Genomic DNA, 16,338 nt, shown 5'->3' with positions numbered 1-16,338 from the left:
CGCTCAGCTTTGCTGCGCGGGCGCGCAGGCCTCTACTGGAAAAAATCCAGGTTTGCTCCGTTTCTTCGCCGTAATCTGCCCATTCCTTTCCTCTCGCAATGGTGAACACATGCCAAGGCTTATTCTTGATGATTCCTCCCCCGAAATGCAACTAATACCCTGAAATGCATAAACACTAGAAAAACGCATCAAATACACAAAATACTTGATTTCAAGACACCAATTTAAGCCATTTTAAGACGTTCTAAGTGGTATAAAATGCCACTTATTAGTCGGCCCTTAGGATCACCATTTTTTGCCTTGGTGTTGAACCTTCCAGGTCTATAACGGGTGGAAAGTCGATTGGTCTTGTTGCAGGTGGGGGTCTTGGTGTATGGGTCTTGCTGCAGGTGGGGGTCTTGGTGTCTGGTGCATCTTTAGATCATGTTTTAACCTTTGGATCTCGGCTTCATGGGCCATGATCCTCTCTTGTACGTCTTGGGGAATCATCCCTTTGGTGCTCCGGTATTGCTAGGACCCTGCATGTTGGGGCTTCTTACCAGCATGCCTGGCAGAGTAAGGCCCGGAGGAATCTCGATATTCAGGGATTTGAGCTAAGCAACGAATGTATTGGGGAGTCCGCTCTTATCGTTTCCCTTGATTAGAGAGACCACTTCCTCTAACCTCTAGGTATAGAGGCATCCCGTAAGGTGGGTTGGTGGTCCCTGGGGTCACGAAGGTTGAGTACTCATACCCGACAGGCTGGGAGCCTAACGGCGCATGCACCTATTAAAGAGGGGGATTCGTCTCTTAAGGTGGATCTTGGATAAAGGATTCGTCCCTTAGGGTTAAGAATCAGTAATCGCTGCTGAAAGTCCTCCACCTTGAGTGGCATTGGTCCAGTGTGCTGGAATCTCAATGGAGGACGAGAGTGTCCTCGTGGGGATTGCGTCGGTGGTTCCGCCGATAGTTCTGCTCTGTGTGTTCACCATGGTTGTTGTTTTCTTCCCACAGACGACGCAAAATATTATGGAATAAAAACTAGGCTTCGTTAGTATTTAATGCTAAGGTTTGTGAGTTTCGAACTTTAATGGATGCGCTTGCGATCGTGGACTGGCTGTCCTCACAAGATGTCTACGTATCTCTGTGTTGTAAAGAATCAAGCCAAAATGTAGTTCTTGATTGAGGGGAACACCCTTTTATATAGAGGTCAGTCTAGGGTTAGACTTGTGTTGGGAGACTTGGTGGACAAGTCTCCAACTTAGATGGTAAATAGGACTCATGTAAGACAGCGGATTCTATATCCTTCCTTTTATGAGTTAGTGTCCATGTTGGATGTCATACCTCTTGTATTTCAGCCGTATTGGGTCTAGCCTGCGAACAACTTAAGTTCGTGGACCTTAACGACTTCTGCTCGTGGGCCTTGACCAGCCTAGTTTGTATTGGGCTTTGGACAAGAATTTCAAGTCTAATTAATGTAACATTTAATGTGTGTTTATGATGTATTTTCTATCCATATCAATTATTGTATTTAATTTAGAATAAATACTTATCGTTAGTTATAGAATATTACTTTATTTTAGATCCAACGTCTATGATCAAAACGGTCCTTATTAAATTGGTAGTATATGGACTATAATACTTTTTTCCAGTGATCTCGAAATATAGAAATGCTTTTTCCATCCTGATTTTTCTTATTGGATTTTAATCTTGCAGGGTTTTAACCAGAATTTTTATGTGAATTATTTTTTATGACATCAAGGTTTTTAAAATTTTATCAATAAAATTGTTTCATGTTGACAAAAAAAGGTTTATACTCACCTAAATTAGGTGAGTAGGTATTTAGTAATATTAAGGACAAAATCCAACATTGACCTTTTTATAGACTTCATCAAATATGTAAGTATAAGTTGAACAGTTCATAATAAAAGGGAATTGATCCGCTCAACCGCCACTACACCATAAACAACCTATTGTAACACCAAAAAAGTGTGAATAAAGGCTAAAAAGCGTTGCTGAAAGTGAAGAAAATGGCTATTGTAACACTTTTTCAACAAATAGGATCGTAACTAATATCGGTGCTATCATAGGGGTCTATGGTAACACTTTTTCAATTTTTGGTAATACCGGAAAAAGTGTAACCAAAGGACATCTATGCCTACATTTTTATTGTTTTAGTAACATTAAATTTGTTGTAACTATAAATCTATGGTAACACAATTATGGTATTTGTTAAATCATATTTGGTTTAACCATAAGGCTACGCTAACACCATATTAGCTATTGTAACACTAAATTTTGAAAAACAAAGTTATCAATGGCTACAACTTGTTTTCTATAGTTACACTTTTATGTGGACCTTTTAAGCTTTTACCTACATTTTTAAATCTATACCTGCATTTTTTTTGGTATTCACTAACAGAGAATATGAACAATTTATATCAATAGCTACACTTTACACGACTTTGCCAACACTTTATGAGAAAAAAAGGTAATATAATATTTGAAAATAAAACTTCCCCATTTTAAAGTTTACCAAACATTCATCAACAAAAACAATCGAAACCAAAACAACCAATTCAAGTACCACCAACCACCAACAAGTTCCAAGCCTACCAACCACCAAGAATGTAATACAAAAATCAAATAGCTAATTAACTATACAACAAGTACTTCTAAGACTCTCGTATTTCCATTCCAAGATCACCACGAGCAACCATAAATGAGTTAGCCCCACGCAAGATATCTTCAAGAACTTAATCATTCCCTCCTGATTTTAACCTTTAAGAGAGTAAATTACAGAAAATGATTAAGAAAAGTACAGTAGACAGCTCACTGCAGCAAAGCAATATGTATATGACCAAAGTCCTAAAACTTATCCCTGATTCAACATTAGATGGTGCTGATACAGATAAGTGACTAAATTATGCACATGCCTCAAAGCTAGCTTCACAGAATAGCACACCCCTGGTGTCTTTCCTTCTATCAACTTGTAATGATATGAAAAAGCACATATAGAAGGATGCAGAGTACTAGTATGCCTACTAGTATGCCTACTAGGATGCAGAGTACTAGTATGCCTACACAGAGTCCATAATAAAATAAGGAAAAGACATAGCTTTGTAGATTTGTAGATTGTGCAGAGTACTAGTTTACCTACTCACCTATCCCTTCAAGGTAGAAGCAGTCTGCGTTCCTACTTCAATTGTTGGACAATTAGCCACTCCGTTTAGTAAGGATTATACTGGAATGTTTTCAGGTTTTACACTTATTTATAACCCACATGCCTTAACCTCTTGGTATTATATTTTGCACTTATTCTGCCTTCCTGAATCTTTTAAAATGTTTTAATCTCGATTATCGCTAGTTTATTTTGGGAGAATTATTTATCTTACATTCTTTTTTATTATTATATTTAAGGATTTTAACTAAGTGTAACTTAACTTCTAATTAAATTTAAATCTCAAGTATAAATTTAGAGCAAGTATGATACTGGTCCATTAATTTATCAATCCCACAAAACATATATAGCTTCAATGTTTTCTAAGAAAAACATCGAAATATTCATTGATACACACATAAATCAAGTTTGCATCTTTTTTGTTCCCTGAATTATAATGTTGGCCAAGTGAAAACCCTAAAACATAGTTTTAAATATCTTATGTTTGCTTTCGCCATCACGCTACAAATATATGTCCTAAATAAATGATGAGAGTTGCAATTTGTTTTGCTAATGGTGCATTTGGCTAGATATATATATATATATATATATATATATATATATATATATATAGAACTTCTCGATGGCAAAGCGCGTAGTACATATTACACCTTTACATAAAATTTTATAAGATCATGCAAGACTTATTTTTGACTGACTAGTTAGTTAACACTAACACTGTGAACAACTATCCAAAGAACAGTAATACAACAACAAGAAATTTTGGTGTGCACAGGCAGAGTATTATGTAAAGCAGCAATAGTTCAACATGACACCATACTGAATATAAAACTTTAGTCAAAATCCTCTTCTACGCCCCCGCAATATTTCATTTTATGTCTTGCACTCACAAAACATGCATATATATATAGTGTGTTTGTGTGTGAGTGTGTGTGCGCAGAGAGCTAGACACATATGTATATTTGTGGAGTGTGGCATATAAAAGAAAAAAATGGTCACAATATACATTACTTACATCAGAAAGCAGGCTATTTAGCTGTAAATATTCCATGTGGCCAAAAAAATTACTGATTATAATAAAACAATAATTAAGCAATCAACAATTACCCATCCATTTCTCTGTCTAGACTGGGACTAAAAATCTAATAAATAAACTTCATCATGAATTTCACAAGCTTACAAGAAGGGAACTACATTATAACATCAAGAATTACATAGGCAGACAATGATAACTTCACAACCAGGAGCATCATATTGAAATTCCTAATGTATAGTACAGTTATACCTGTACTAAAGATGCAGAGTTGTAGGATTGAGTTAAATAAATAGAAGGTACATAGATCATTAAAAACTTCTCCAAACTTTAATGAGCATTTTCTAATAATTTTCGTCAATATACTGAGAAAACATACAAGTACGCAAATGTTTCAAATTAACAGCAAATAATAAATATAAACAGTCTTAGAAATTAACCATAAAATCTAACATACAACTAAAAAATAGAGAGAAAACAAATGAACAAATACAAAACACACATGAAAACACCCAAGGCTCTAAAAAATAGAGAGAAGCATAAACCCTAATTAAACAAGCATGCCTGCAGAAGACCCAATTCAAAACCCTAATTGAGAAACCCGATTGAGAACATTGAAGAGCCAAATTGAAAACCTTATTTTAGAACTATTTGAAAACCCCGATTGAGAGTAAAAACCCCGATTGAGACCAAATCGCAGACCCAATGACCCAAATGCAGACCCCATTCCAGTTGAAGTTACGATTGAGAGAAATTGTGTTCACGAGAGAGAAGAAATGTATGAGTGTGTGTGTTTATGTTTAAAATGTGTGTGTTAAATGAGTGGGTTGTCTGTAGTAATGAATATTTGTTTCAGTTTTTGTTAGTTTTAGGAAAAGGCAATTGTTTTTCCTCGCACTGGTTTTTATTAGGGTGAAAGACAAAAATGGCAGTTTTTTAAAGTAATTTAGCAGAATTGACCGATTCGCGCACGAGGCCATCTTTAGCCAATTCAATAAGCATTTGATATTGAGATAACATTGCATACGCATTTTACAGTGGTGTAATTGTATTCTTTTATTTTTTTTTTAATTTGTTATGCTAGTTACGCAAGTGGGGAGGTGAAAGAGATGTGTCCTAAGTCCAATCATGTATAATGATTTAAGAATAACTTTTATGTAATATGTTTTGATTTCATTGATATTAATAAAAGACTTATTTTGTTTTATTGCGGGTTTTATCTATTTAAGTGTTTAAATAAGATATACCATAGTTTAGAGTAAAATTTTTTATGGATTATGATGAGATCATAATAATGAGACCTAAAAGATAACAACTCTGAACTTAAATAGTTCCTGGTCGTAGGATTACTAACTGGTAATTAGTAATCCGCAAAAATCGGTACATACTATGCTTTGCGGATAGTATGTACCGGGAGCAATCACAATCCATAATGAAGCAAGCATAGTATGTACCGATCTTTGCGGATTATTAATTACCAGTTAGTAATCCTACGACCAGGAACTATTTAAATTTAGAGTTATCATCTTTTAGGTCTCATTATTATGATCTCATCACAATCCATAAAAAACTTTACTCTAAATTGTGTTATATCTTATTTAAACATTTAAATAGATAGAGCCCGTAATAAAAAACAAAACAAGTCTTTTATTAATATCAATGAAATCAAAACAGATTACATAAAAGTTATTCCTAAATCCTCATACATGATTGGACTTAGGACATATCTCTTTCAATCTCCCACTTGTACTAAAGCCAATCACTCTGGTATCTAATACCCATCTTGTCTTTATGACAATCAAAGTGACTTTGAGAAAGTGGCTTTGTGAGTGGGTCTGCTACGTAGTTATATGTATCAACTCTCTCGACGTTGACATCTCCTCTTTCAACAGTCTCCCTAATCAGATGAAAGCTCCGCAGGACATGTTTGGACTTTTTATGAGACCTAGGTTCCTTGGCTTGTGCTATTGCTGCGTTGTTATCACAATACAACACAATAGGCTCTTCAACGCTAGGAACAACTCCCAACTCAGAAACAAATTTCCTCATCCAAACGGCTTCTTTTGCAGCCTCACTTGCAGCTATATATTCTGCTTCCGCTGTGGAGTCAGCCGTTGTAGACTGTTTGGAACTCTTCCAACTAATCGCACCACTATTCAGAGTAAACACGTACCCTAACATGAATTTGCTATCACTTTCTGATTGAAAACTAGAGTCAGTATAACCCTCTATTTTCAACTCAGATTCACCACCAAAAACAAGAAAAATGTCCTGAGTCCTTCGGAAGTACTTAAGGATGTTTTTCACTACTTTCCAGTGGTCTTCACCTGGATTGGAATGATATCTGCTCGTCACACTAATTGAATAAGCAACATCAGGCCTTGTACACAACATCGCGTACATGATAGATCTTATTGCTGAAGCATAAGGAATCTTACTCATACGCTCTCTTTCCTCAGGTGTCTTAGGAGACATTTTTTCGGAAGAGACCGCTTTTGGAGTTTTCCATGTTAAACCTTTTAAGCACTTTCTGGATGTATGTACCCTGGGTAAGACCTATCATTCTTCTAGGTCTATCTCTATAGATCTTCATACCGAGAATGTAGGATGCTTCTCCCAAGTCCTTCATGGTGAAGTTCTTTGATAGCCATACTTTGACTGATTGTAGCATCGGTATATCATTTCCTATAAGAAGTATGTCATCCACATACAATATAAGAAATGTTACCGCGCTCCCACTAACCTTCTTGTAGACACATGGTTCATCTATGTTTTTGATAAAACCAAACTCTTTGATTGTCTCATCAAAACGGATGTTCCATCTATGAGAAGCTTGCCTTAAACCATATATGGTTCGCATCAGCTTACACACTAGGTGTTCATTTCCCTTGGAAAGAAAACCCTCTGGCTGTGTCATATACACTTCCTCCTCAAGTTCCCCATTGAGGAAGGCCGTTTTCACGTCCATTTGCCAGATCTCATAGTCGTAGTAAGCAGCAATCACAAGCAAAATCCGAATTGATTTTAACAGGGCTACAGGCGAAAAAGTTTCATCAAAGTCAATCCCTTCCCTTTGTTTGAATCCTTTTGCCACGAGCCTGGCCTTATAGGTCTCCACCTGGCCATCTGCTCCAATCTTTCTTTTGTATACCCACTTGCACCCAATAGGCTTAACACCTTCAGGCGCCTCAACCAGAGTCCATACTTGGTTGGTATACATAGATTCCATTTCGGATTTCATGGCACTATGCCATTTCTCTGAGTCAACATTACTCATAGCCTCATTATAGGTCACAGGGTCGTCAAGGCCTTAATACCTCTCAGGTTGGCGAGACACTTTCCCTGTCCTACGAATGGGCTGTTCCACAGAAGGTTGTTCAGTCTGAATAGGTGTTTCTACTTGATTCGTAGTAATTTGTGCTTCTTGAACTTCATCAAGTTCAATTTTGCTTCCACTGTTTCCTTCAAGGATGAACTCCTTTTCCAAGAAGGTAGTATGTGTGGAGACAAACACCCGATGATTGGTGTAAAAGTAATACCCCAAAGTCTCTTTAGGATATCCCATACAATTACATTTTACGGATCGAGATTCCAGCTTATCTGGGTCAACTTTCTTGACATAAGCTGGACATCCCCAAATCTTAACGTGTTTAAGACTCAGTTTCCTTTCTTTCCATATCTCATATGGTGTTTGAGGAACAGATTTGGAAGGCACCTTATTCAGTAAATATGCTGAGGTTTCCAATGCATAACCCCATAGGAATACTGGAAGATTCGCATAGCTCATCATGGACCGAACCATGTCTAACAAAGTTCGATTTCTCCTTTCAGATACCCCATTTAACTGTGGAGTATATGGAGGAGTCCACTGGGAGACTATACCATTTTCTTTGAGATAATCTAGAAACTCTCCATTCAAGTATTCACCACCTCGATCTGATCGAAGAGTTATTATACTATGTTTGGTTTGTTTCTCCACTTCATGTTTATATTCTTTGAACTTTTCAAAGGCTTCAGACTTGTGTTTCATCAAATACACATAATCGAATCTAGATCTATCATCTATGAAAGTAATGAAGTACGAAAATCCACCCATGGCTTGCGTAGACATCGGTCCACATACATCTGTGTGTACCAATCCTAGCAAATCTGCAGCCCTCTCTCCATGTCCACTAAATGGAGATTTGGTCATTTTACCCAATAGACAAGACTCGCATGTAGGATATGATTCAAAATCAAAGGGGTCAAGTAACCCTTCCTTATGCAATGTCCGCAGTCTATTTTCACTAATATGACCTAGCCTACAGTGCCATAAATAGGTCAGATTTTCATCATCTCATTTTCTTTTATTAGTTTGTTCAATCTGAAGTAAATCATGCTCTACGTCACATACATACAGACCATTATTTATAATACCACGTCCATAAAGAACATTATCCCTAAGGATAGAACATTCATTATTCTTAATAATAAATGAAAAACCATCCAAATCCAACATAGGGATAGAAACAATATTCCTCACAATAGAGGGAACGTAATAACAATTATTCAGAATAATAGTCTTGCCCGTAGGCATATGTAAACTAAATGATCCTACAGATATGGCCGCAACCCTTACTCCATTGCCCATACGTAGAATCACCTCATATTTTTCAAGAGTCCTACTTCCCTTTAGTCCTTGCAACGAATTGCAAATATGAGAACCACAGGCGGTATCTAATACCCAAGTAGAAATTTGACCTAGTGACATATTAACTACGATCATGAACATGCCTGAATCAGAAGCGGTAGTCTTACTACCCTTCTTCTTCTTCAATTCTGCAAGGTAAACCTTGTAGTTCCTCTTGAAGTGCCCCAACTTGTTACAGTGAAAACAAACAGCTAAATTAGGACCAGTCAACTTGTGAGCATCTAGTATGCTTCGGAGTGATAGTGCAGAAGACATGACGAATATAGTAAATCTGTAAATGATAAATATATAACAACACTTAGCAAATATTCAATTTCATTTCAAAACACTATATGAATCGGGTCTTTATTCATAAGTGTCTCCCACTAGTTTATCTAATTTATTCAACCCCCTAAGTGAAAATTAAGCATTCATAATGCTAGTGGGAATAGGGATCCTACATTCCATCACACAACCTCGGTTGTGGCACGAAACGTCATGTGATGTTCAATAGGCAGACAACTCTTGTCAATTACATCTTATGTTATTCCCTAATATAACTTTAGCCTCTTGAATAATTGAGTCACGGCTGTGGCACGACAAACTCAATATTCTAAGTCAAGTCTAACCCAACATTTCGTACAATTGAATCAGTCTCCAACGGCCCACGGCTGTGGCACGTACCGACCTTTAGATTCTAATTCAATGTACACATCTCTATGTAATAGACAAGTATTTCTTATTTCGAAATCAAAGCCCTCGGCTGTAGCACGAAACGACAATAATTTAAAAATAAGAACCATTTTCTACCATGTTGGAAGGCTATGACCGACACAAGCCAGTTGTGTCATTGGCCAATTACTACTTGATATTATTTAATTTTAGAGGGATTATATTACGTTATAATCATAATCATATTATAAAGAGATTCTTCCTTTTAAATTAAATATTTCAAATCAATAATCGATAATCAGATGATTCCCAGATCGGGTGGAGCATTGTCAAGAGGCGTCACTTAATAACCCTTTCTTACTGATAGAAATCTGTTGTTGACAGAATCATCCTTTCTCTCAATATTGAAAATTCATATTCAATTACGTGTTTCATAAACACAAGAATCTCATGATCGTATTCATAATATTTATTGTTAAGGCAAGAAACGATTCTTATTCTAGATTTTCTAGAGCACGCCTTATATTGATTTAAGTTCACCTAAATCTATCATCACATGGTAAACATAGGCATATATCTCATATATAAAATTAAATAAACAAGTAAATATAAAGTGCAATAAAGTAAATGTGTTTGGTTATGGCCCCATCCTATGTGATCTTTATCAAGCTCATGATAAAGATCAAGGTCAATCTAATATGGTGATGGAAATAAATACAAATACTTATTACATAAGTCTTCTTGTATGCCTCGTCTTCTTCTTTGTATCACCTCCATTGGATAGCCTTCTTGAGTCTTCAATTACATTACATGATTGAAAGTAAAACTAATCTAATGAACTTACAAGAATAACTCGAGTTACATTCGAGATTTATGATTACAAAGATTGATGACATGCAAGTCGTATTTAGAACCAAAACTAAAACCATTACACTAAGGTCGAAAGGCCATAACCATCCACCATGCTCATAAAACACATAAAAGCATGTTAAAACACATAATCTGATATTAACATATCATATTATCCATGATCTAATCATAAAAAGAAAATATGACAAAAATCAGAAAAATCAGAATCAAATCAGAAAAATAAGAATCACTGTTTACGGGCAGTAAACGACGTCTAACGCCTTACAGACGAGTCGTTGATAGCTTTATCTATCAGTTTTGTTCAGACGCTCGTTTACCTATGGAATAGGGTATTCGTTTGCGTAAACCGGACAACAAACCCAGATTTCAGCAAATCTGCAGCAGCAAATTCAGAATCCGTATCTAATATGATTCTCATAATTAGAACAAACATAAATCATGTATATATCAGTATATATACAGATTACATAATCATCTTATGATTATACAACTCACATGAATATCATATATTCAAAACCATACATATATAAGCATATTATATCAACATCGAATCATGGCGAATCACGTACATGCTCATATATCGAAAACAGTTAAACACATAAACGAATTAAAAAATTTTCGCAAGTAGCTCTGATGCCATTGAAGGGTTTTTAGCACATAAACGCAGCGAAAACGTAAATTTAATCTTAAAAAAACCGAAACCCTCCGCAGGATCCATGCGAAAAATAATATTTAATTCGTAGTTCAGTATGTTTATCTTAAGAAACTTTACGTTAATGGAAAGATGGAGGTCTTTAATAGCGATCCAAGAACGATGAACGGAGATCCTTAGCAGCTGCTCCTCAAGTGTGAAACACTCCACCGGTATCCACCAAGAAAAACGATGTAATGAAGGAGGAGGAGATGGAGATAATTAGGGTTTTGTAAATCTTTTTGGTTTAGGCAAAAATAAGGTCTATAATAGTATATTTATAGGCAAAATTTTCAGCTGAAAATTTTCTCATAAAATATTATTATTATTAACCCTTTATTATTCTCACTAATAATTAAAACACCTTTTAATTATTAATCCTTTTTCTAAACACTTTAGAAATAATTCTCTCACTTGATTTAATTTCTAAAAATTAAATTCTTAATTAATAATATTAAGAACTTTTTCTTAATTAATTTATAATCAATTAAATCTCATTTAATCAATTATTAAAATTTTCCAATTAATTATTTATTTCATAAATAAATAATTATCAGCCATTATTAATTAATTTCTCCACCATTAAATCATTCTCTTTTATGGTGTGACCCTGTAGGTTCAATATTAAGCCGGTAGTAGAAATAAATAATAATAAAACTATTTTATCATTATTTATATAAATTCTCTAATTCATTAAATATGATTAATTAATAAATTAATCATATATATTCTACATCGTGAGGGATACTTCTCAGCATATCGCGACTATCCGGATAATACGAATTCACTGCTTAGAATACCAAGAACCTATTCACTGAGTAGTTACTGTACAATTAATTCCTTCTACCCTACAATGTCACAAGTAAATACAAGGCATGGAACTTGTGTCAAGCCTATCTTATTTAATCACTTGCTTTCCCATTCACTATGCTTAGTTCTATTTAATGTAAATTAGAAACTCCTTTCTAATGTCATTCACTCTGGCCAGAGATTCCTGAACTAACATAAGTGGATCAGCATTGAACATTCTCTTCCTACACTGGAAGGGGTAGATCCTTTATTGATCATACACTATCTTCGTGTACAAATTCCTATACCCAGTAGAGCCTTTATAATTGTCCCTTGAGACTAAGAACTAAACCAAAGCATAGTTCAGTGTACACAAGATGACTATGATGACCTCAAGTCTAAGGATACTTCTACAATTATCACTATGTGAACAACTGCTGACACGTGAGTGAACTCCATCAGTTGTTCAGCTATGTGAGTCATGTTCAATGAACTTATTCTATAATAAGCACCTACATACTAGCTATAGTGTCACCTCACAAATGTCTATGAGAACAAACATCCTTCATAATGAAGCAAGCATAGTATGTACCGATCTTTGCGGATTATTAATTACTAGTTAGTAATCCTACGACCAGGAACTATTTAAGTTTAGAGTTATCATCTTTTAGGTCTCATTATTATGATCTCATCACAGTCCATAAAAAGCTTTACTCTAAACTGTGGTATATCTTATTTAAACATTTAAACAGATAGAGCCCGCAATAAAAAACCAAACAAATCTTTTATTAATATCAATGAAATCAAAACAGATTACATAAAAGTTATTCCTAAATCCTCATACATGATTGGACTTAGGACATATCTCTTTCAGTATTGTATGTGGATGACATACTTCTTATAGGAAATGATATACTGATGCTGCAATCAGTCAAAGTGTGGCTATCGAAGAACTTCACTATGAAGGACTTGGGAGAAGCATCCTACATTCTTGGTATGATGATCTATAGAGATAAATCTAGAAGAATGATAGGTCTTACTCAGGGTACATACATCTAGAAAGTGCTTAAAAGGTTTAGCATGGAAAACTCCAAAAGAGGTCTCATACCGATGAGCCATGGAGTGTCCCTTTCCGAAAAAATGTCTCCTAAGACACTTGAGGAAAGAGAGCGTATGAGTAAGATTCCTTATGCTTCAGCAATAGGATCTATCATGTACGCGATGTTATGTACTAGGCCTGATGTTGCTTATTCAATTAGTGTGACGAGCAGATATCAATCTGATCCAGGTGAAGACCACGGGAAAACAGTGAAGAACATCCTTAAGTACTTGCGAAGGACTAAGGATATTTTTCTTGTTTTTGGTGGTGAATCTGAGTTGAAAATAGAGGGTTATACTGACTCTAGTTTTCAATCAGAAAGTGATGATAGCAAATCCATGTCAGGGTACGTGTTTACTCTGAATGGTGGTGCGATTAGTTGGAAGAGTTCCAAACAGTCTACAACGGCTGACTCCACAGCGGAAGCAGATTATATAGCTGCAAGTGAGGCTGCAAAAGAAGCCGTTTGGATGAGGAAATTTGTTTCTGAGTTGGGAGTTGTTCCTAGCATTGAGGAGCCTATTGTATTGTATTGTGATAACAACGCAGCAATAGCACAAGCTAAGGAACCAAGATCTCATAAGAATTCCAAGCATGTCTTGCGGCGCTTTCATCTGATTAGGGAGATTGTTGAAAGAGGAGATGTCAACATCAAGAGAGTTGACACACATAACAACATAGCAGACCCTTTAACAAAGCCACTTTCTCAAAGTCACTTTGATCGTCATAAAGACAAGATGGGTATTAGATACCAGAGTGATTGTCTTTAGTACAAATGGGAGATTGAAAGAGATGTGTCCTAAGTCCAATCATGTATGATGATTTAGGAATAACTTTTATGTAATCTGTTTTGATTTCATTGATATTAATAAAAGACTTGTTTGGTTTTATTGCGGGCTTTATCTATTTAAGTGTTTAAATAAGATATACCATAGTTTAGAGTAAAGTTTTTTATGGATTATGATGAGATCATAATAATGAGACCTAAAAGATAATAACTCTGAACTTAAATAGTTCCTGGTCGTAGGATTACTAACTGGTAATTAGTAATCCGTAAAGATCGGTACATACTATACTTGCTTTATTATGAAGGATGTCTGTCCTCATAGACATTTGTGTGGTGACACTATAGCTATTATGTAGGTGCTTATTATATAATAAGTTCACTGAACATGACTCACACAGCTGAACAACTGATGGAGTTCACTCACGTGTCAGCAGATGTTAACATAGTGATAGTTGTACAAGTATTCTTAGACTTGAGGTCATCATAGTCATCTTGTGTACACTGAACTATACTTTGGTTTAGTTCTTAGTCTCCAGGGACAATAATAAGGGCTCTACTGGGTGTAGGAATTTGTACACGAAGATAGTGTATGATCAATAAAGGATCTACCCCTTCCAGTGAAGGAAGAGAATGTTCAATGCTGATCCACTTATGCTAGTTCAGGAATCTCTGGCCAGAGTGAATGAAATTAGAAGGGAGTTTCTAATTCACGTTAATTAGAACTAAGCATAGTGAATGGGAAAACATATGATTAAATAAGATAGGCTTGACACGAGTTTCATGCCTTGTATTTAATCGTGACATTGCAGGGTAGAAGGAATTGATTGTACGGTAACTATTCACTGAATGGGTTCTTGATATTCTAAGCAGTGAATTCGTATTATCCGGATAGTCGCGATATGGTGAGAAGTATCCCTCACGATGTAGAATATATATGATTAATTTATTAATTAATCATATTTATTGAATTAGAGAATTTATATAAATAATGATAAAATAGTTTTATTATTATTTATTTCTACTACCGGCTTAATATTGAACCTACAGGGTCACACCATAAAAGAGAATGATTTAACGGTGGAGAAATTAATTAATAATGCCTAATAATTATTTATTTGTGAAATAAATAATTAATTAGCAAATTTAATAATTGATTAAATGAGATTTAATTAATTATAAATTAATTAAGAAAAAGTTTTTAATATTATAAATTAAGAATTTAACTTTTGGAAATTAAATCAAGTGAGAGAATTATTATCTAAAGTGTTTAGAAAAAGGGCTAATGATTAAAAGGTGTTTTAATTATTAGTTAATTGGTTAATGAGAATAATCAATTAAAGGGTTAATAATAATAATATTTTATGGGAAAATTTTCAGCTGAATTTTTTGCCTATAAATATACTATTATAAACCCTATTTGCCTCAACCCAAAAAACAAACCCTAATTTAAAGAAGAAAAGAAAAAGAGGCAATTCTCTCAACCCCTTCCTCCTTCATTACTTTGATCTCTTGGTGGATACCGGTGGAGTGCTTCACACTTGAGGAGCAGCTGCTAGGGATCTCCGCTCATCATTCTTGGATTGCTTTTAAAGGTTAGAAATCGATCCCATATGTTTTATTCACGATTTGTATGCGATTATATGGATTTTATATCAAGAAAATGTTATACCATGCTTTTGTGATGTATAAAATCCTACAGGTGGGGGTAAAGTTATATATTAAAACCTGCAACACTAGTGTCACACATTCTCTAGTGAAGTAATACTTAATAATTCTTTTAATTGTTTGAAAAAATTAAGCATATGCAAGTGGAGTATTTTTATATCGTAAAACAGTACACGCATTATAGATTGGTGTAATGTGTATTTTTTTTAAAAAAAAAATCAAAAATTACCCGATTATGCGATTAGGCTCTCTAAACCCTAATTCCCAAATCGCTGTGTTTTTATTCAATTTTCTAAATTTCTAAAACCCAAATGGTATATTTTTGAACCCTAAAATATTAAAAATTGTTAAATTAAGGTCCAATATTTAAATTAGTGTTGGTTCCTAGGGTTTAGGACCTTGGTTTCGGGCCTAAAGGCCCTAAACCCTAGATTAAATTAGGGTTTAGGCTATAGTGTTTAGGGCCTAAAGGCCCTAAACCCTAAAATCCTAAACCTTAAATCGTTGTATCTTTTATTAATTTTTTTTATTAATTTTTCTAAACCCAAAAGGGGATTGGTGAACCCTAATATGTTAAAAATTGTTAAATTAACAAATATCTTTTTATTTATTTGTTTTATATCTCTAAAAATCAAAAGGAGATTATTGTACCCTAAAAAATTAAAAATTGTTAAATTAGATTACGCCCTTAAATTTTAAATTCTTAATTTAAAAATAACTGTCAAAAATATAAAATTAAGCGGTATTTCCGGGTTTTAAAATAAGAGGGGACTAAGGACAAATTTTTTTTTTTTTTTTGCTAAATACTAAGGACAAATTTAACCAATTTATTAAATAAAATACGTATTTTAAAATGGGGTAACCTACGATACGTAACTGGGATTAAAATAATCTATAATATGC

General features: G+C 34.6%; 1 long non-coding RNA gene across 2 annotated transcripts; it reads right to left on the bottom strand.

Moving 5' to 3' along the window:
• Positions 1–2,454: 2,454 nt before the first annotated feature.
• On the bottom strand, positions 2,455–5,129 carry LOC141725120 (uncharacterized). 2 transcript variants are annotated; one of them, XR_012577022.1, is made up of 2 exons: positions 3,136–5,129; positions 2,455–2,760 (listed from the first exon to the last, which is right to left on the bottom strand). It is a non-coding gene; the product is annotated as an uncharacterized LOC141725120 (long non-coding RNA). The 2 variants fall into 2 exon arrangements; XR_012577021.1 differs by having other exon boundaries at positions 2,477–2,760; positions 3,144–5,129.
• Between the last annotated feature and the right edge of the window lie 11,209 nt (positions 5,130–16,338).

The sequence above is a fragment of the Apium graveolens genome, chromosome 5, assembly GCF_009905375.1.
Source record: "Apium graveolens cultivar Ventura chromosome 5, ASM990537v1, whole genome shotgun sequence".
NCBI lineage: Eukaryota > Viridiplantae > Streptophyta > Magnoliopsida > Apiales > Apiaceae > Apium > Apium graveolens.
Note: the sequence above shows the minus strand (reverse complement) of the source record. Positions and strands in the feature narration are given on the sequence as shown.